Genomic DNA, 21,747 nt, shown 5'->3' on the forward strand with positions numbered 1-21,747 from the left:
ATGTAATCTTACAGCTCCTCGATGATTTGATCAGTATACATGTGTATACATTACTATTGTTGCCGAGCTTTATAACTGTTCATGGCATTTTGTGAGACATTTTGGTGATGTTAATTTCAGTGGCGGAGGGGCAGAACGATTGAATAGAAGCGTGACTAACGTATTTTGGAGTGATTAGGTCAGGCCAGAAACCTTTTTCTCCTATTTAGCGAGCAGAAAAAACCTTGAACGGGCAATTCGAAATATTTCACCCATTAGAAGGCCGGTACTTTTACGGAGGCCTTGCAAACGCGACTCCCAGTCTACCTCATATCAGTCGATGCTCAGGCATACTGCCTAAGTAGAGTCTCAGGAGGCTCTATATATATCTAAAAAACTTGACATCATTGATTTTAGTTTTCCAACCTCTCCTTCCTGGCTGTATGTAGGAACTGACTGACATAATCTGAAATATAATGGGGCGTTCATGTAAAGCAATAAATTCAGGTCACTTATATACTTACCAACCAAAATGCATACGATCACAATAATGCCAACCAGCTTCATTGCTCCTCAAATTGCGGATGTAGACAACCCTTGCTGCCGCTACTTGAAGCTTTTCTTCACAGCTCAACTTCACCGCCCTGAAAGCCGGAAGATATTACATAAAGCATACAGAGAAAGACCCATGCTTCAAATTAAAAGAAAAGCAGTAGAAAGTTGTTGGTTCATTCGTTTAGTAATTTTATTTCTTCTACCCGTTTTACATATCTGAAGTACATATCTAAATCTAAACCACTCAGGAAATAAAACTATTTTTGTCAGAAATTTCCGCACTTAATACGGACTAGAAGGAGGAGGAGAAGAGAGACTTACTTGAAAAAGGCCGCGCACAAACAGGAGGTATTATTCTGTGCATCCTGACAGTGATTTAGATAACATTGTCGAAAGAAACACTCGTAAATACGTGAATAATTTTAAGAAGTGTTTCACATATCGGACATTTCGCAACGTTTAACTGTTTACTTGCCAGTATTCCAAAATTTAAACATATGAAAGGCGATTTTTGCTTGTCTTTAATGTGCAACCTTATTTGATATTTGTGCCTTCGTTCACTGCATATTAATGATGGAAAACTGCAAAACTTTATTATTTATTATGAACTATATTTAGAAATTGGAAGTTATATGCACAAACAAACATTTTTTGCGGCTTTTCAGGCCCGAGTGTTTCTGGCGCCCTTTCACAGGAAAAGCAAGTTTAAACTGAACAACTGAGAACAAGTGTATTGATAAATAATTGATGATTCTAAGAAAGGAAAATATTACACTCTAGCCTAAGTGCCCTTCAGTGGCACTGAGTTTTATGTAAACGTTGCATTTTGGAAACATTGGCGTTTGGAAAGAGAACTTTCAGAATGGTTATCCAACATTACTCCAGTTAGAGTAAACGCGGTCTTGTTGTGTTGAACAAATATGTTAGCACAACAGGCAGGACATTTTCGGGGAGCGCATTTGTCGGCAGCGACCAAGACGCATGCTAGGTGTACCTAATGCATTTCTTCGGCGTCTCTCCTCCCGACTACATGCGGCGTCTGATGGGCGTTTCAATGCGGTGGTGGTGGTGGAAACTTTTATTCGACAGTGAGAGACGGTTAAGCCTATAGGCTCCTTCGTGGTGGGGCAGCGCAAAGGACGAGACACAAGAAACAAAGAAGGACGTACACAGGCGCTGTTTCCTTCCTTGTTTCTTGTGTCCCGTCCTTGGCGCTGCTCCACCACGATGCAACAGTGCCAACTAGCCAAGCAACTTGCTCTTCTGACCTATAGGCTCCCCTAAATAGGTGTCGCCCTTAGTCCGGCACGTCCCTGGATAAAGCCGCCGCTCGAGTCCGTTGGACTAGAACTCGTTACTCCTCTTGCCCGGAGTTGCTGAGCAGGGTCACCTCCCAGTCCTCTCGAGTGTGATGGGGAATAGGGGATAGTTTGAGAATCGGTTGGCAGGCCAAAACCATGTGATACATATTTGCCAAATCACCAAAGCTCTGAAATTTTCTATTTATTTGTGGATCGAAATGCTTTATTATAGCAGGGCACAGCAGCGTATTGTTATGGAGATGCCAACGCGTTCTTATGTTTTGAATAGTCTTTTCGCCAGAGGGGGATACACCCGGCGCTGCTCGCAGTAGTAATCTCAGATTGCAATGAAGCGCTGAAGGAGGGTAGGACATTCGAGCAGCTGAGGGCAACAAGGAGGTCGCCGGGAAATCAGTGCATGGGCCGCTGCATCCCAAGCTTTGTTATCTCGGAGGCACTGATGGCTTGGAGTCCAAATTAATCGTATTGATGCAGGATCCCGATCCCTGATGCGGACTCTCAGAAAGTTGTTGGCGAGAGAAGAGATTTCCTTCCCAAGTACGTTTCACAGGCACTACGGCATTGTGTGGGTATGCATTTTGCCTGGAGGTCTGCAGCCGTCAAGGCGATAGCGACCTGTTCTGCTTGGTTTGGATTCGCGGCTTAAATGAGAGTCCGACCACCTGATTTCCCTGGTGTATAAGCACCGCTGGGTAATATCCCCTGTCTTCTTGCCTGTCTTCTTGATGTGTTTTCTGAGTCATATTACAAGGGAGCGGGGGCACCCAGAGTTTGGTGCGCGGCGCCAAAGCTCTGGGATGCGCTCTGTGTGTCCAAGTTCGCCGTAATGTAACATGCTCAGGCGGTCCAGCAGACGGCACCTCGGGCCAGTCTGAGCAAGCTGTGTCTACTGATTTATGAGGTCCGCCTGCCGGAGCTCTTATACCGAGCTAAAGAGCCCCAAGGCGGGGAGTTTCTCACTGGAAGTGCTGATGGGCAGGTATAAGGCACTTTTGGTTGCTTCTCCTGAGGATTGCATCTGCCCTGCTTTCGTTGCGTTCAGTCATTCTTAAATACACAGTAGAGCAAAGAATCCTGCTTGTTACAAAGGTGTTGGCAATCCGAAGTGCACCGCGTGACCCCTCGCGTTTTTTTTTTTTTTTTTGAGACTCTGCGGATAATACGCCTACCTGTCCCCCAGATTTGCGTAACTTGTCCAACGTAGCTTCGTTTTTGGTTCCGTTTGAAGAAGGCCGAAGATTTGGATTTTAGAGACTTTTCTCTCTGTACTAAATTCGAAGCAAGGGATACACTCTCGAGGCAAGATTGAGAGTAAAAAGCGGCATCATACGGCTTGATAAGCTCCCATCACCTTTGTGTATTCGGCAGGCCTGTGCATGTAATAGTACACTGGTGGAAAAGAATTATTGTTCAGAGTTTATAAATTAGGGCGCAAGAAACATAAAATTGCAGTGATTATCAGAAGAGAAAGCCTCAAAAAAACAGAGAATCAAAGAAACCTAGCAAACTTCTGCGGAGGGATATCACTGAACGCATGTGCATCAGCGATAACTCTGAAGAAAATAAGACAGTACACAGAATTTGTGAGCACCCTGCTCTTGACAGAGATTGAACAACTGAGTTTTGTAAAAGCTTGAATGAAGAAGAAGCAAATAATCAATGGGAGAATACAAATTTATGACGTGCCAGTGTTCATGGTGTCGTCTCTTAAGATGTGTATTTGTTACTAACTAAGCAATGTTTGAAAGCAAATAGCTGTTGCAGTGCAACATGTGGCGTGTATAAGGTTAGTATATTGTCACGTTGTAGTGACGGCAATCCAGCAGTCAGGAAAACAGCAACAAGCCTTGCAAACGAAGCTCTATTTGGGCTGACTTGCGCCCGCAAAAGAACTGAATCACTCGGCGGCGGCGTAAGCAACAAACGTGCTCGTGAGTCGTCGAACTACGAATGCGAGCCGCTCGCGGCATCGCTCAATTTAAATCCAGCAAGGAAACTTCGAGACAACAGGTCGAGATCATCTAGAGTAATTTGGAAACACGTAGATGCACCTATTCATGGCTGTGATCAATCGAGATTTGTCCGGTCGCTTCTCGCGTCACGAACAAAAATGAGAACACCCCTTTCCTGCGGCCTTGCGCGAACGAACGGACACTACAATGATACGTGGCATTACCCCCTTCCCAAAGAAGCATCGTCTACTCGTACAATCACCTCCCTATATGCAAAGGCTTTGCTAACGGAGTGACTGTTGCTTAAATTTGTCAGAATAATGTCATGTTTAATAGTGTCGTGCGCACCCTTAAGGTGAAACGCAAGAATTTCCATGTAATATTGCGTCGATTAGAGAAATTGGATGGTTTCTCGATTTAGTTGAAGCAGGATCTTTTCTGTGGACCTGAAACCAAATATAGTATCCCTTACATTCGAGCTAAGGAAAGAGGGGTTTCTAATACAAGACGTCTGGTATGGGTCTGAAGCTTTCTGTGCTGATTTGCTTGCCGGGTTTGGGGATGAAGGTCACAAATTCTGTCTTCCAATTCACTGGGACTGGTTAACCATCCCAGATTGCAATAATGTATTCCAATAAATGCCGATAGGCATCATCCGACAGATTTGTCACAAGTGTGACAGTGATACCACCTAGGCTTGGAGCTGTACCGCTGCGCATTGTGGCCAGCGCCGGTTTCAGAGCATTTATATTAAAGTGAATATAGAGTTTATGCTTTTCCCTTCCGCGTATTCGTACGCAGTCTTGTCTTGGTCCAGCGTGCAGCTTAGGTATTTATGGCAAAGAGCATCGGGTAGCTGAGCTTTGGTCACTGAAAGCAGTTCAACGCCAGGCGGAGCTATTTTGTGTTACTCCTCTGGTTAGTGAGTGGTCAATGAGTCCTTGAAAGAGGCGTCATGGCCCCTTCAAGTTTATCTACCTAGCCACCGCAGTGCATTGTTCTGTCCGGTTTGAGGAGTTAAGTTGCGCCGCCTATTCCGCCGCTTGCATACTGCGCTCAGCTACTCGAGGTTTGAACTCGCGGTTGAGTTTGTTTTCCCGGCAGCGTTTAGTTAAACTCCTGCGGGCTTCCAAAGGTGGCGGCGGTGGCGATCTACTGCAGGAATGTCTGCCCATGGCCAGTAGAATTGTGACATATTTTGAGTGTCTTGCAGGGAGCCGTATCGCCCGTTCTGTGTATCTTCCCGCTCCCAAACCTCAGGGGATTGCCTGATAGCGAAAAGCTGTCAATTTTGTGAGTTTGTCTCGGCTCCAAGCTCTGCAAGCTGCTTTAACTCAAATAATGAGTTTGAGGAGACAGTTACCACTCGCGAGCGACTCATGTATGTTTTCCCATGTTACATGGCCGATACTTTTCATCTAATGTTTAATCCTGGCATGTATCTCCGTTTACTGAATTCCCAACTCTAGTGGCCTGCACCGGGTCTGTTAGGAGGGATATATGAATAGTGGAGATGAGTTCTGCCATTTCGCGCCTTTGGGGATTCAGAGGCCGTAGCCCCAGTGGTAGCTCGGGGCGTTAAAGTCACTTTTCTTAGTTGCGCTTTCTTAATTGCGCTTTCTTAATACAACGCTTTCTTAATTGCGTTGTAAAAGATTCCCTTGAAGATGCTTCGCTTGGATTTGGAGGAATTGTAAGCATGGAGAATGTATAGTGGTAAAATAAGACATACATAAGCTAGCGTCTCATGTTCTATTAGGTAGGACGATGTCTGGCATGTATTTATGCCCCTCCGGGAGATCGAGATCTGTCTTAAGAGCGGTGTGCTCCTTATGCACTAGCATACCAGTTAACGTAACCTCCGCCCCGCCCCCCCCCCCCCCCTCCCGGTTTCTGCTAACGCTATGACCACCGGCATTGAATTTAGGATCTGCAGGGAGAGCTAGAAAGCGGCTTTCTTTCTCATATCTCTAAAAGCTTAGCAATTGCACTCGAGAATCTAGAATATCTCTTGTTTGGAGCTTTCGGGATTGTCTTTAGAACCTCCTACCCTCAAGAATTTATTGTTGAGGGGGCGATGTCGTCACCACTGGGGCCTGTGTGGTAGTCTCAGTAAGCATGAGAATCTCGATTTGAAGGTTGTTTCATAACGCCCTCGGATTCAGAGTTTGCCTGGTTACAGTGAACAAATATGTGTCGGCGTTGTTGCGACATCCTAATGTTGGCTTTGATTTCCAACAATTGGTGAATGAGCCAATTTTGGACGCGCTGAAGTAGACTGGGCGTTATTATCGATACGAGACTGTTCTTCTGATGGGCTCCAGTACCTACACCCTCCTGTGATCTCGAAACTGATCGTACTGAGCGGCCCTCCTGACTCTCCGCGCCAACTCCGCACCTGGTGCAGACCAAATCACAAACTCCATGCTCCGTAATCTGGATGACCAATCGATCACCCACATTACGAAATACTTCAACCAGTGCTGGAGGGAGGGTAACCTCCCGCAGTCTTGGCGCCACGCGAAGGTAATATTTATACCAAAACCCAACAAACCACTCACCATTCAAAACCTTCGCCCGATTTCGCTAACCTCATGCCTCGGGAAGCTCCTCGAGCATGTTGTGTTAGCGAGACTCACAAGTCACATGGCGGACAACAATCTCTACCCGCATAGCATGGTGGGATTCCGCCCTCATCTATCCGCACAGGATGCCATGCTGCAACTCACACACGACCTTTTTGACCCGCTTCTTCCAGGTCACACCAAGGCAGTCTTAGCTTTGGATCTCTCCAAAGCTTTTGATCGCATTGAACATCAGGCGATCATGACTGCTCTATCCCCATTGAATGTGGGTGTGCGCACGTATGCCTACATTCAAGCATTCCTGACTGACCGCACGGCTGAGATACACTTCGGCCCTCTGTCTTCCACCTCCTACACACTTCAGAGTATCGGCACCCCTCAAGGGTCCGTCCTTTCCCCCTTTCTCTTTAACATAACCCTCATACCCCTCGCCCGGAAATTGGCAACTATTCCCCACCTCAAGCACACTCTTTATGCCGACGATATCACCCTGTGGACCACCCACGGCAGTGACGGCGACATACAGAACACCTTACAGGAAGCAGCCACCCTCACCCAAAATTACGCACGGACCATCGGACTGTCTTGCTCCCCAGAGAAGTCCGAACTGCTCCTCATCCGGCCTAAGAACCACCGCTGTCCCCGATCCCCCATTGCCATTGAATTGAATGGTTACCCGGTACCTGAGGTTGGCACCCTCCGTGTATTGGGCTTACACATCCAGAACGATGGCAAAAACACCACTACGCTCAAGAAACTCAAGCAGGTTGCAGGCGCGATATCGCACCTCATCCGCAGGGTTTCGGGACATCATAGAGGCATGAAGGAGCGCGACCTATGTCGCCTCATTCATGCCTTTGTCCTCAGCCGTGTACTGTATACTACCCCATATTTACAACTATCCAAACATGACATAAACGCTTTGGATGCTTTGATTCGCAAGGCATTCAAGGTAGCACTTCATCTTCCCCTCAACACACCCACAAACAGATTACTAGGCCTGGGCCTCCACAACACGATCGGGGAACTGGTGGAGGCCCACCGACAGGCCCAATACATCAGGCTCACAAAAACTTCCACAGGTCGGTATATCCTGGACTCCCTGGGAATCAAAATACCGGCCAACGACCCAACCCTTCTCGCCATCCCACGATCCCTTCACCGAGAGCTTCTCATCAGGCCGCTCCCGAGGAATATGCACCCGTCCCACCATGAGCAGCGCCGCAGAGCCCGTGCGAAGGCACTCCATCGAGCGTACGGCCCCCAGCCGGACGCCGTATGGGTGGACGCTGCCTGCACGGGTGATGAAGCGACAGCAGCTGCGGTGGACTCCTATTCATCCACCCTCCTCACACTACCTCTCCCTCCAGATACGTCCCCAGAGGCTGCAGAGGAAGCCGCCATTGCACTTGCTATAACCCGCACGGAAGCCCGGTATATTTTAACTGACTCTAAAACTGCGATTCTAAATTTCGCTCGAGGCCGAGTTCATGTCCCTGCTTTTGGCATACTGGACTCGCCCGATGCACCCCCGCCCCGCCAAGTGGAGCTGATATGGGTGCCTGCGCACTCCGGGAATCCCGGAAACGAGGCCGCCAACCTTTTAGCCCGAGGTTCTTTAAACCGGGCTCAGGTGGCCTCGGATCGGGGATTCACGAAGGATCGCATGCACTCATTCAGTGAGCTGACCCAGGCATACAGAGCCTCTCGCCAGCTCTACCCCCCGCCCCACCCCTCCCTAGATAACAGACACGCAACACTCTGGCGCAGATTACAAACACATACTCTCCCCTCGCCCCTTACCCTAACCCACTATCATCCCTCCTTCCCCACTCCTGCTTGAGCCCTATGCCCAGAACCCTTCGCTTCTTCCCTCCACATCCTTTCCCTCTGCCCGGCGGACCCTCCCCCGCGGGACCTAGAGAACCTCAAGACCTGGGAGGACTGGGAGACCCTGCTGCACTCGGAGGACCCGGCCGTGCAGACCATCGCCACCGGCCGTGCTGCCAGTGTTATGGACCTCAGGAACATAAACACTTGAGTGCAGTGGGGTCGTGCGGGGACCCTGGGGCGTGCCCCAAATTCCTTTGTAAATAAAGTTTTCTCTCTCTCTCTCTCTCTCTCGTACTCAAAGACTGTCGGCGCGCGTGTCCTACCCGTTTAAGGCCTTATTTGAGTAAGGAAATGGTTATCTTGTGGTCGCTACCAAATTGTTATCTGAATTATGCGATTCTAGGCCATTTACATTTTTCTATATGGTTAGATCTGGGGATGTGCTCTTACTAATGCTCTTGCCCACCATTGTTGGACTCTCGGGGTCAGTGTGCAGGGTAACCCCTATGTAATGCCCATCTTCCCACAAGCTATCTTTCTTTTGGACATTAGTGCGGGTGCCTCCATTCCATGTGGCGAGCGTTAAAGTCATCACAACCTGCAATGGCTGGTTCCTTGAAATTTTGTGAGCCTTGCCAAGTGCGGCCCTGAATTTCACCTTTTTCTGTCTCGGTGAGCAGATTCAGAAGGGACGGGCTATGATGCTTCTGTTTTCCGCTTAAAATTTCTACAAACACGTTGTCGATCCCTTTCGAATGAAGACCGTGCTCGATGGCCGCGATATTTCGTTTCACGAGCGTCGTTACCGAGTATTTCTCCCCCGTTTCCACTATGCAATTCAATTTTATTTCCAGAAAGATTCTGGCGCGTTTATAGGCAAACAGCTGTTCCTGACAGCTTGACAAAGCAATGCCAGATATCCCGACAATTTTGCGGGCCCCCAGTTTCCTGCTGGGTGATCCCCAGTGGAGCTTCATCTAATAGCGGATTGTACTGTTGCAGAATCATCCTCTTACACCGGAAGCCATGACAGTGTCATTGCCACATTTGGCTTTCAGTTGTACCCTGCCATTTTTCAGTTGCTTGATGATCTGCTTTGTATTCTTTTGCACCCGTTTATGGCGACCGTCTCGTTCTTTAACGTTTGGTAGTCAACTAAATTCAACTCTTTTATTTCCTTTTTTTTGGGAGAAGAAGCAGGACAAAAATCTGTCACAACTGCTGGACGCGGGTCCTGCGCCCTTCGAATTTGGCATTCATACAGACACAGATATTGCACAAGTGTTTCACAGGCCAAAGAGAAAAAGAGAACACAGAAGTACTACCAAGATTTTAAGCTCTTAATAAGGACACAGGAGGTATCGAAAATGTCGGAATCGGTATCGAGCTGTAATCGAAAACAAATTATGTGGGAATGACTAAAACATAATACACACTTGACGTAATTAAAGACGAAAACATAATCTAAAAATTCGAAATCGAAAAAGTATCAAACTACCCTTGCTCCAACCGATTTAATAAATAGGGGAGTGTGTGTGATACTGATTCCTTGGAGTACTTTGGTGCTGGCGGGGGCACATTCCAAGTTTCACCATGTCGGGCATGGCGACAAGATTCGTTCTTCTTACTCTTCGTGATTTTCGCTAACCTGTTAACGCTGGCTTTCTTTAGAGGCATTGAAGCATGCCAGCAATCTGCAACCATACAGTTTGAAAATTGGAGAAATATCTTATTGCAAAAACAGATCATGGGGAGGATCGTGGTAGGGAACATTTGCTAGACATCTCAAGGCTTTTTTTCTTTAGTAAGTGCAGATCAGACAAGTTTGTAGCACTAGTTGTGCCCCAAATGGCGTAGCAATATTGGAGTAAAAACAGTGCTAGGCAATTGTAGAGCATGATTTTCAGTTTTCCGCGAAGTATTCTTTTTAATCTGCTTAGATTCCTACAGCAGAGGCTAGAATACAGCAAAGATGTTCTATGCACTTATTCCATGTTGAGCGCATTGAAATGATGACAACAAGGATCTTTTCAGAATTGGTCAAATGTTTAGGGGAATCCCCCAAGGTGGAGTAGATTTGTAACAAGGGAGTAATTACTCATTGGCATCCACCCAAGCGCAGCCATACGGCTACAAAGGAAAGCTATACAGCTTTCTCAGAAACTTCGTAGTTAAAGAAAAATTTGTCCTGGTCCGGGGTTCGAACCCGGGACCACCGCTTCACCGGAGCAGTCGCTCTACCAACTGAGCTAACCGGGACGGCAAGCTTATGGTAGGGCGAGAGCGAATTTCTGAGAAAGCTGTATAGCTTTCCTTTGTAGCCGTATGGCTGCGCTTGGGTGGATGCCAATGAGTAATTACTCCCTTGTTACAAATCTACTCCACCTTGGGGGATTCCCCTAAACATTTGACCAACATTGTTCCTACTTCGAGCTATTGATCAATTCGCTCTCGCCCTACCATAAGCTTGCCGTCCCGGTTAGCTCAGTTGGTAGAGCGACTGCTCCGGTGAAGTGGTGGTCCCGGTTTCGAACCCCGGACCAGGACGAATTTTTCTTTAACTACAAAGTTTCTGAGAAAGCTGTATAGCTTTCCTTTGTAGCCGTATGGCTGCGCTTGGGTGGATGCCAATGAGTAATTACTTCCTTGTTATCTTTACAGAATAAACTATTTCCAATACTCATGCCTAACCGCATACAAAATGGCTCGGAAATTCGTTTTCCTTTCGGCAAGTATAATAAAATATTTATTTTATTTGAATTTATCCTACGATGATTTGCGTCTGCCCATGTCTGAATGTCGGCCTACACTTAATTTGCGCAATGTTCGATGTCACTTTCGCATTTACCTGTAATGAAAACAGAGGTATAATCCGCATGGGGTACAAATTGTGCGTGATTTGTGCAGAAGTATGTGTGTTTTATATAAATGGAAAACAGCAGCGGTCGTAAAATGCTTCCTTGTGGTACCCCGGAGTTAATAGGTAGTGTAGGTGATTTTACATCGTTTCGTTTTGTATACTGCGTTCCGTAGTGGAAATATGAATTCAGCAAGGCTTGCCCATATCCATGGAAACCGCAACTGTGAAGCTTGGAAAGGAGAACTTTGTGATTGACGGAGGCAAATCAATTTGAAAAGTTTATGTATATACCTATTACCAACGTCGCCTTAATAAAGGATTCGATGATTATTTCTTCCTTAGTAAGAACTGCTATTTCAGTGGAGTGAGGGGCTCGGAAACCTTGCTGAAAGTCATTTTGGTGTAGATGTGATGTCATCCTTGTATATATTATTTCTAGATGCCTTTTGAGAATATGGGCAAAATTGAAGTTGGGTGGTAGTTCAGAAGGTTTTTTTTCCAGTTGTTTAATTATAGTTACCACTCGGGCTTCTTGCATCAGGCTTGTCGCAAGAAGCCATTTGGGCACCAGTGCGTTGTCTACGCGTGCATTAACAGCCAGAGTAAAAGACGCAGCCGGGTGGTGGAGCGCTGTGTGCGATGTGCACGACGCCGAAAGTTCTACTGCGAAGTGTTCAGCCTTCACCATTTCCCTTCAGGCGTTACAAATACTGATGTGCGCCAAACACGGATTTCTGAGGTGCATAGAAGAAAATGCGAGGCGAGTATGAAAGCACAGATACTGTGTAAGTACTCTCTGAACTGGCCGGAAAAATGGGTTGCTATCATCACTAGACCTCCGAAGTAAGATAAAGGAGTGGTGTTAATCAAGATGCGAACTAGATTATTCAGCATACAAGGCTTTCAGTGTCGCTCCATGAATGTCAAAAGAATGGCCGCCTCAGCACATGTGGTTCGAAAGCGCTCTCAGCAAAAACGGGTTTTCTGCGGAGTGCGGCGAATGAAGGTACGTCGTTGGGTAATAGGCTATATAACAATGATTAAAATACTATACACCTTGAAGGTAGACAGCACCTGCCACATTTAATACCTTGCCGGTACGTGCAAGTAATAGCTGTCTCTACATTCAAAGTCGACTGGAACGGGCTAATGAGATAAATTTTAAAGCCCAGCAGAAATTACTCAATCCCAACGTAAATACTGGCACACACTTGCACTAAAAATGCAAGGGACAGTTAAGCTCCGCCGTAGGGGCGTTATCAGTATAGCGTAATGCGTTAACCTCTTCCGCCTACACAACAATTTAACTTCTAATTACCACGGTGTGCAATTCGCTTGCAATCCGATGGGCAGGCTGTGATGACGCCGCAAGATTACTTGCCCTGGGTTGGCCGTCTGCCTCTTATATTGATTCTCTGGGGATTTTTCGCGGAGTTTTCAGCCGTGGTCAACGACGCTAATGGCGACGCCAGATTTTCTGCTATACGTGCTTCTTAAACCTATTGCGTTAAAATAAACCTTCAATGTGTTGCATCGCACGAAAAAGAAGATATTTGCTCTTGTAAATTCAAGCGCAGGGAACCGAATGGGTCGGCATTTATCTGTAGCTCTTTTGCTTTTAATGCAGCACCCAATTTCCATCAAGGATCTGTGTGGCATTGTTTCTTTCGTGATGGTGGCCACGAGGAAGGTCTGGTCCCTGGGATCCGGCATTCGCCATAGGGCATATGCTTCTGACGGGTTCACATCATCACGGTTTTGGTGTCCCTCTGTTCGTTCGTGTCCGTTTCTTGTTCGCAGTGCGAAAGAGGCATGTGGAGCTATCTAGCCGCACAATTCTTTTGGTGCAAAAATACTCCTTTATGAACTCCATGTGAGGCTGATCAGGAAAATATTCCAGCAGCTGTTGTACGGAAAATATTTTTTCCCTGCAAGAACATTTTGCTGTGTCCAAGATATGTATGGCGTGCTTTGTCGTGCGCTCAAATCGAAAAAGGTGCGCAGTTATTGTGTTTAAGACCAGGGAACACATGGTACCTACAAACAGCGTGCTTGCCACAACAGTACTCTACGGCTGGAACATCACAGCAAAATAGTAAACAGCGCAGTGATGGCATGAAATGTAACCATACATCTCGCCATCCGCAGGACGGACGACACCACATCCAGATCAACAAATCCTCGGGCATGACTGTGCACCATTTCATTCCCTGGATGGAATGAGTGCGCAGAGACCCAGATTAATTGGAACGGGTGCAGTTAGTGATTGGTAGAATGGAGGAGGGATAGGGTGGAAGGAGAGATCAGGCTATTGACAGTACCCAAGTAGCGGAAGGTCTTGTGGAGATGTTCTCGCGTTATGCGTTCCCGAGGGAAATCTTGAGTGATCGGGGTCCGAACTTTACGCCGGAACTAATGAAGGAGGTTAACCGCCTTTTGTCAGTGAGGCAGTTACTAGCAACGCGATACCATCCCATGTGTAATTGGCTTGTAGAGCGGTTCAACGGCACCCTCAAAAATATGAGCAGAAAAAAGTGCCAGAAGAAAGCTACTGATTGGGATAGATACCTGCTAGCTCTTTTGTTCGCTTACCGCTAAGTACCGCAAATGAGTCTTGGTTTCTCGCCGTTCGAGGTGTTGTATGGGAGAGCTGTTAGAGGTCCATTTACAATACTCAAGGAGCGGTGGGCTAATAAAGAGATTGCCTCAGATCTCAAGACAATATACACATACGTTCTTGAGTTACGGGAAAAGTTGAAGGAAACATGCAGGCTTGCACATCAAGGCCTGGAAAGGGCGCGCGAATGATTTAAGGGCTACTATGACATGAAATCCCCTCACAGAAATTTGAATCCCGGTGACAGGGTTTTATCCTGCTACCCACGGATCATAATAAGTTACCGATGCAATGGAAGGGCCCTTATCTTGTGATGCAGAAGAAAAATGACATGTATTATGAATTATTGATAAATAACACTAAGAACGTTCTCCATGCAAATACGATAAAAAAAACGAAGAAAGGGTTCCCGTACGGTACGCCCCCAGGTAGCATGCTCGGTAGTGGTGGAGGAGACAGATGATGTTGCCGAGGTGCCCACGTGAAGTGGGAAGAAAGGTGTAGGATGGGATAAGGTACTAATAAAACCCAATTTGAATGAAAACAGGAGATCACAGATAAGGGCTCTACTCCAATCCAAGGGGGCTGCGTTTTCGGATGTGCCGGGCAAAACTGCAGTCATATGCTGCAAATAAAATCTCTCTACAGACAGACTAATCAGTGTGAAACAGTATCCGCTACCTTTCATAGTTCAAGAATCCATCGAAAATTAGGTGTGGGAGGTGTTGGAGCTTGGTGCGGTTGAGAGGTCGTCGTCAGCATACAATGCGCCTCTCGTGGTTGTGAAAAAGCTCGATCGTACTAACCGATTGTGTGTAGATTTTCGTCGGCTAAATAACATCATAGTACCCGATACAGAACCTATACCAAGAGCGGACGTAGTGTTCGCTAAGGTAGCTCACAAAAAGTTTTCTAAATTTGATTTAGCTAAAGTGCATTGGCAAATACCAATGGAAGATTCGCCGAAAGAGAAGACTGCCTTTTCTTGCTCGTCGGGTTTATTTCAGTTTAAATTCATGCCTTTTGGTTTAAAGACAGCATCCGCAGTATTCACGAAGCTGATGAGGAAGGTCTGGGATGGGCTCCAAAATTTAGAACACTTGACATCCTTGTGGCAACAGATACGAGGGAATGGCACGTAATTACGATGGAAAAACTATTCAACAGAATTCAGCAAGCCAGGTTGACCATAAAACCGGCAAAGTGTAGATGAGCTTTGAAGCCATTTCTTTTCTCGGACAAAAGCCGGGAATGGGACACACCGCGATGAAAGACGACATCTTGATCAAAATCCAGCAAGCCCAGACACCGACAACCAAGAAAGAAGTACAGTCCTTCTTGGGTTTACCGGTATACTACAGGGACTTTCTTCCAGATTATGCTCACATAGCTGATCCGCTTGTCGAGCTCACTAAGAAGGGTGCAAGCAATAAGCTGAATTGGACCGCTGAACCTGAGAACGCATTCATGATGCTGGAATGGCAGGTGACAAAGCCGCCCGTTCTGCTTGCTCCGAATTAGGACAAAGAATTTATTCTTTGCACTGATGCATCAGACAGAGCATTAGGAGCCGTACTTTTTCAGGAAGAGAATCGCATGCTACATCCTGTATTTCTTGACAGTAAGAGATTAACGAGTAGTGCACGCAGTACTTTACTGTTGGAAAGGAATGCTTGGCAGTGGTATGGGCAGTAAAGAAATTCCACATTTAATTTTATGGGAGAGATATCAGAATTCAAACGGATCATCAGCCGCTGGAATAGTTAACCAAGACCAAAATGAACAGTAGTAAAGTCATGAGATGGAGTTTGGCCTGGCAAGAATACTCGTTTCAGGTGGAATATATTAAAGGCAGAGACAACGTTGCAGCGGCCTCCATGAGTAGAGCCAACTCAACAGCTTTAGCTATCTCTGGGATGCAATTTTTTGTGGTTTTGTTGTTGTGGTTGTTGTGTGCTTATACAAGGGAGTGTGTTGTGGACATTGAATGTTTATCATGGACATCGCACAGACAATGCCAGTGGTGTGTCAACGTTCTGTAAATGCAATTTGGTGTGCTGGGTCAGTGGTGTGCTTTTGGTGTGTGCTGGACATCTGCGGTGTGTTGTGTGCCCGGTCCAGAATCGTCACGGAAGATAGTCGGCTGGATGATGATGATGTGAGCAGTGTGTCGGATGATTATGTGAGCAGTTTTTCATAGAACAACTGTTGAAAGAGGGGCCCATGTCATATATATTAGGTAATTTGAAATAGAAGAATGAACTAAAGTCTGGAGAAGACGAAGAGGATGACGATAAGCATGACGTGTATTAAGAAGATGAAGAGTATTCGGTGAGGTGGGAAGAGTTGATTGGTGGAGAAGAGAAGACGATGACGACGAAGACAAAGATGACGTGTACCAACGACAAAGCTATAAAAGCGCGAGGGATAGCATGCCACAGGGGGGAAGAACAGAGAAGCGAAGGTTCCGGTGGGTCAGGAACAGCTCGGTTGGAAGAGAGGAACGCCCCCTACTGCTACGGTGATCTCGACTTCTAGCGCATCGCACCGTTGACTCCCTGCCGTTCCTGAGCCCGTTCCGGGGAGTCAACGGCTGACGGAACCACCTGGTACTGCCAGGGGTGCCTCCAGCGCTGTTGGACACCGCACACCTTTACCTTATATGGGCCCCTGCTCATCAGGGGTTGGCAGGAAACGAGGCAGCAGACGCAGCCGCCCGCGCGCTCTCTCACCGGGCTGATTTCTCCTCCCCACCCGATCAGGAACCCGGTTTTAATCCGGTCTGTACGTTCAAAGATGTTATTAAGATAGCCATCGCCTTTACCCTAGCCAATCTAAAGGTCTCCAGAAGGCAGATGAGCGGCTCCTTCTCAGCCTTCTCACCAATAGATTGCTGTGTCCGGCAGCACAAAAATATTTTTACCCCTTCTTTAGCGGCAGCTGCCCGCACTGTAGTGCGGTGTCTTTGGACACCTGTCACAAGGTGTGTTCCTGCCCCTCCAACCAGGCCATTCCCCCCACCCCCAACGCAACCCGGGAGGACTTGGAGGCGACCCTGCTCGGCTTCCACGATTTACAGGCTGAACAAACCTTAGACGGGCGCGCCCTGGTGGCGGCCACCGCCACTGCGGTCCAAAACTGGGGACATCCACCTAGTGTTTGTAAGTAACAGTCCCTTACTGGCTGATCCCAACATACCTCCTGTCCCTTCTAAATAAATGTTTTCACCACCACCCCTGTTGCCACCCATCCGTGTGGTGCCTTCCACGCCAACATCGTCAGCAATGCCTCCACGGGCACTTGGACTGGGAGCTTGTACGACGCTGCCAACGACGCCGCCAGCGATGCCAGCCTGAACGCTTCGAACGCCGCTTCGAACGCCGCTTCGACGCCGGCTATCTAGATGCCACTGACTGGACCAATGCAACGCATCAGCAGCAACGAACCGTGAGCGCGAACGCCGAACGCTAATAGGTTGGGTGTTTCCGGGTAATGTGTATTGGTAGTCTTTGTGTTTTGTGTTAGGTTTATTAGTTTTATTTGCTAGTGTTTGTGTCGCATAAGTGTATTAAATGTGCGTCTGTGTGGGTACACCTTTTGCCTAGTTCATTCTTTCGGCCCGAGCGTTCTCTGGGGGATCCGTGACAATGCCGCTGATATGAAAAACGCAAAGAATATGAAATGAGTAAGTAGAGGACAAGTATTTTAATGAATCTTTGTCGTTCAAGAACCTTTACGTTTTTGTACAGCTGCAACGAGCAGAGGAAAATTTGAATGACACTGTCCTTCGTTCCAGTGTAGATTTGCGTCAGGATAACGAGTAGCAACGTCGATTAGGGTAAGCACATATCTATTGCCTCTGGCGGATACTGGAGAGATTGGCTCCACTATGTCAATAGCCACTCTTTGAAACGGGAAGTCAATGGCTGGAATCTTGCCCAGAGGTACAGGACGAACCTTTGCCTTGGGAACTGTGCACTGACACACGTCACACGAGCGAACAAAGCGTTTAACGTCACTCTGGACACCTGGCCAGATGAACTCAGTGATTCTAGACACCGTTTTTTGAACACCCTGGTGTCCGGCCATAACGGCGTCATGTCTTAAGTGTAACACGGTCTTTCCCGTATCTTTCGGTAACACCAGCTGTTGGACCCGCCTTGCCGAGCTAAGTACGCTTTCCCTGCGCAGAAGACCGTTTACCAATTCATATTTTAACGATGTACGACTCCTCTTTCTTTTCACTTTTTCTCCAACTCTTTCGAAGCAGGCTTTCATGCTCAGGTATTCTCTTTTCCTAATTGCAATTTCGCCCGGTGTTACAGCAAGACACATCGTAGCAGGAGTAGAGAGCGGACGCTGCGTTGCTCGAGCCGTCACTTGAGCTCGTGTCTCCACTGCCGACGAGAAACTGACTACCTCATAACCCGCCTGAGCTGTTGTAGGCCTTTGCTCCTTTGGTCGTTCCTCAACCTCGAGCATCCGCCACTCGGGATCAAGGTCCTCGACAGTTCTTGGGCCCGTAATGTTTCCCAAGATCAGATCGTAGATTGGTGGTTCTACGCAATCTGCGACTACCTGTCCAGTATAATATGGCGTGGGCACTAGAATCCTGGCTTCAAGAAGGTACCTGACTGTGCTAACTACAAGAGTGACGTCCGACGCTTCCCCTGTAAGATCCTTGTCCTTGACCAGGCTTTTCCGAACCAAAACTGTGTTGGTTCCGCTGTCTCTAAGCACCACTATAGGACGGTCTCCTATTTGCCCAACCACCACCGGCATCGCTGGTTTCGACTTGGGTGTTCCACTCTCCGCCTCATTTTCCAGCGGCGTTTGCTCTCCTTTTAGCTGTGGAACGTCAGGTGGTGTGACAAGCTGTACCCGCAAGCAGCTCGTCCTGCGTTCTATATCGGCATTCGCCCTCAGTATGCCCTCTCCTCTTACAACCTTGACACACAACGTGTGTCTTTTGGGCAACGCTACTAGTCCGACAGTCAACTGCACGGTGCCCCACCTTGCCACAGAGGAAACAACTTACTGGCGCCTGAGAAGCACCGCCATAGGCTCATGGTTTTGTCGCATCTGTGTTAATACCTTTTATGCGAAGCATATTACTAGAGCTACACTACAGCCCGTCGAGCGCGGCGGTGGAGCTACCATTGACCTTTAGCGTGACCACGTGACAACATGACGTCACAGCAGAGGAGAGATGGGCTGCCGGCTCGCGCGGTTGGCCGCGGCGGTCGAGGCTCCACATCAGAGGCGCGGCGGCTGACCACGTGACAACATGACGTCACAGCAGAGGACCACGTGACACCACGTGACAACATGACGTCAAATCAGAGGAGAGATGGGCTGCCGGCTCGCGCGGTCGGCCGCGGCGGTGGAGGCTCCACATCAGAGGCGCGGCGGCTGACCACGTGACAACATGACGTCACAGCAGAGGAAAGATGGGCTGCCGGCACGCGCGGTCGGCCGCGGCGGTGGAGGCTCCACATCAGAGGCGCTGCCGCTGACCACGTGACGCTACAGCAGCGGTATAAAGCTGAGCTTGCCTCGCTCTCCGGGCACTTACGAGGCGGCCAGGTGTTGGGATGCCGCCTAGAAGCAGGGCTGATTTGAACGAGAAGCGAAAGCTTCAGCGTGCCACAAAGACCGATGAAGAGCGGGATGAACGTCTGGCTAAGCGGCGTGCTCAATATGCGGCTCGGCGACAACGTTCTACAAAAGGAAAGCCATGTAATACCAAGCCTAGCCATCAATATGCTTCGCATCTGACTAGGCTTAACCTTAGCTAAGCCTCAGCTATTTTTGAGTTTCTTCCTTTGCCTTACTCATATTTCTCAGCCCTTGAGCCTCGAGGAATTGGTCTGCAGTGTAGGCAAACTCTTGCAATGAATTTAACTTCCTTTCTTCCAGGAATAGCGCTAGCTTTGGACTGCAACATGCTAAAAACTGCTCTGTCACTAGCATATAACGTAACTCTTCAAAACTCTTTTCTGGGCTTGACATATCAAGCCACCTGTCGAAATAGTTGTTCAGCCTGCAGGAAATATGCTTAGCGGTTTCAGAATCCTTGAGTTTCGCGGTGTGAAATCTCTCGCGAAAACCCTCTGCCGTAAGCCTGAACCTTTGGAGGAGTGCCTTCTTGACTTTCGCATAGTCCATCGAATTAGCCGCAAGCATCCTCCCAAACACATTCAGCGCCTCCCCGGCTAAACACATGCTTAACGCCGTGGCCCATTCACTGCGCTCCCAGCCTTGCCCCAAAGCTATCCGCTCGAATCGTTGCAGGTATACGCCCAAACCACCTCTTTTGTCATCAAAAGGAGCCATCAGCTTTCTTGGACAAACACTGGCCGGCGTAGGGGATTATGCACCCGCTAAGAAACGCTGATAATCGTCCGTGACCTCCTTATGTCCTTCCGCGACATGCACCTGCTTCCACAAAAGAAACTCCTTCTCCCGTTCAATCCTTTTCTCCCGTTCTTCCTCACGTGCTTCCTTCTCTTTGGCACGCGCTGCTTGTCTTTCCTCCTCCTCTTTGGTATGGGCTGCTCGACGTATCTCGCGTCCCTCGGCCGCTTTCTAGCGTTCTTCCGCCACTCTGGCATCTTCACGCGCCTATGCTCTTTCGTCTCTGTGCCTCTTTGCCTCCTCGTCGTAAAGGGGAGGAGAGAGAGAAAGAACAACTTTATTTGCCACTTGAGGGTTGGGAGTTAGGGCAGGTGGGCTGAGTGTCGGCCCCAGGTGGGGGCGACGTCGTGAGCCCACGAAACGAGTGCGAGTTGTGTCTTCTTGTCTGGTCTTGAAAGAAGTTGGATCAAACCCTCCGAGGAGGGAGCTGGCAGTAATGTTTTCGGGGGCAGGTTACCCTCGCATGCCACGAGGACGTGTGCCTGAGTGGCAAACGCTCCGTGCTCGCAAAAAGAACAAACGGGGTCGTATTCCCCGTCAGTAATGAGGTCTAGTCTAAAAGGACTGAAAATAGAATTGGTTTTCAGTCTGCGAAGTATGGTGGCTTGCGCTCAGTCGAGATCGTGGCGGCGAAGAGGGCACACGCGTCTTGTCTCCTTGTAGAAGTTGGTGATTTCCGCATTGCATATAGGGGCCTCGGCGAAAGCATCCGGGTTCGAGGCTCTGGCGCCCGGTTGGTTAGGCCTCGGGCAAAACGGTCGACCCCTTCGTTCCCAGAGTTCCCCGCGTGCGAAGGTACCCACACTAAGCTTACAGTGCGTTCGAGAGTACAGCCGCGGAGGATGTGTGCGGCAGGTAGACAAATTGAGTTCGTCGAAAAATTTTGGATGGCTCGTTTAGAGTCACTGAGAATCGTGCGTGTGCGGGGATCTACGATGGCCAGCGCGATCGCGAACTCTTCGGCAGCGGTGGGAGAGTGTGTGCGCACTGTGGCGGCGTTGATGAGGGTGGTGGTTGGCGTGGCTATGCAGGCCACGTATGTGCTGGAGTCGCATTTCGCCGCGTCCACGTACATGGCGTGCACGCCGGTGGAGTACGTGTCATCCAGAGCCTGGGCCTTGAGTTGGCGACACGTATCGTGGCGGCCGGGCAACATGTTCTTGGCCATGGGTTTGACGATCAGCCGACTATAGACTCCAGTTGGAAGGGGAAAGGTGGCGTGGTTGCCACGTGTAGGGTTGACGTTAAGACGGTCGAGAATGTAACGACCGGGTTTGGCGCCAGTGAGGCGGTGTATCTGTGCAGTCTTGTGTGCTTCGATAAGCTCTGTGAGGGTGTTGTATGCCCCGAGCTGGAGCAGACGCTGCGTGCTGGCAGACTGGGGCAGTTTCATTGCCGCCTTGTACGCCGAGTTTTAGGCGCTACTTACCACCTCTTCATCTTTGCAGCGCAGGTGGTAATAGGAGGTATGAGGTGGTATGCGGTACGCACGGGAGGTATGAGGTGGGTGTCGATGTGGTGCGTGATCAGCTCATGGGGGTCCGGGACTGCTCGGCGAACCCGCCTATCCCGGATGACTAACAGTTGGGATTTGGTGGGCGAGCAAACGAGACCGTTTGCCTGCACA

The 21,747-nt window shown here is 48.5% G+C and overlaps 2 pseudogenes; both read right to left on the bottom strand.

Annotated features, from left to right (window-relative positions):
• Positions 1-18,022: 18,022 nt before the first annotated feature.
• Positions 18,023-19,477, bottom strand: LOC149370473 (uncharacterized; annotated as a pseudogene).
• A 31-nt stretch (positions 19,478-19,508) lies between these two features.
• LOC149370474 (uncharacterized) lies at positions 19,509-21,513 on the bottom strand (annotated as a pseudogene).
• Positions 21,514-21,747: the final 234 nt, after the last annotated feature.

This window comes from Amblyomma mixtum, chromosome 1 (assembly GCF_055824585.1).
Source record: "Amblyomma mixtum isolate Tamu chromosome 1, ASM5582458v1, whole genome shotgun sequence".
Lineage (NCBI taxonomy): Eukaryota > Metazoa > Arthropoda > Arachnida > Ixodida > Ixodidae > Amblyomma > Amblyomma mixtum.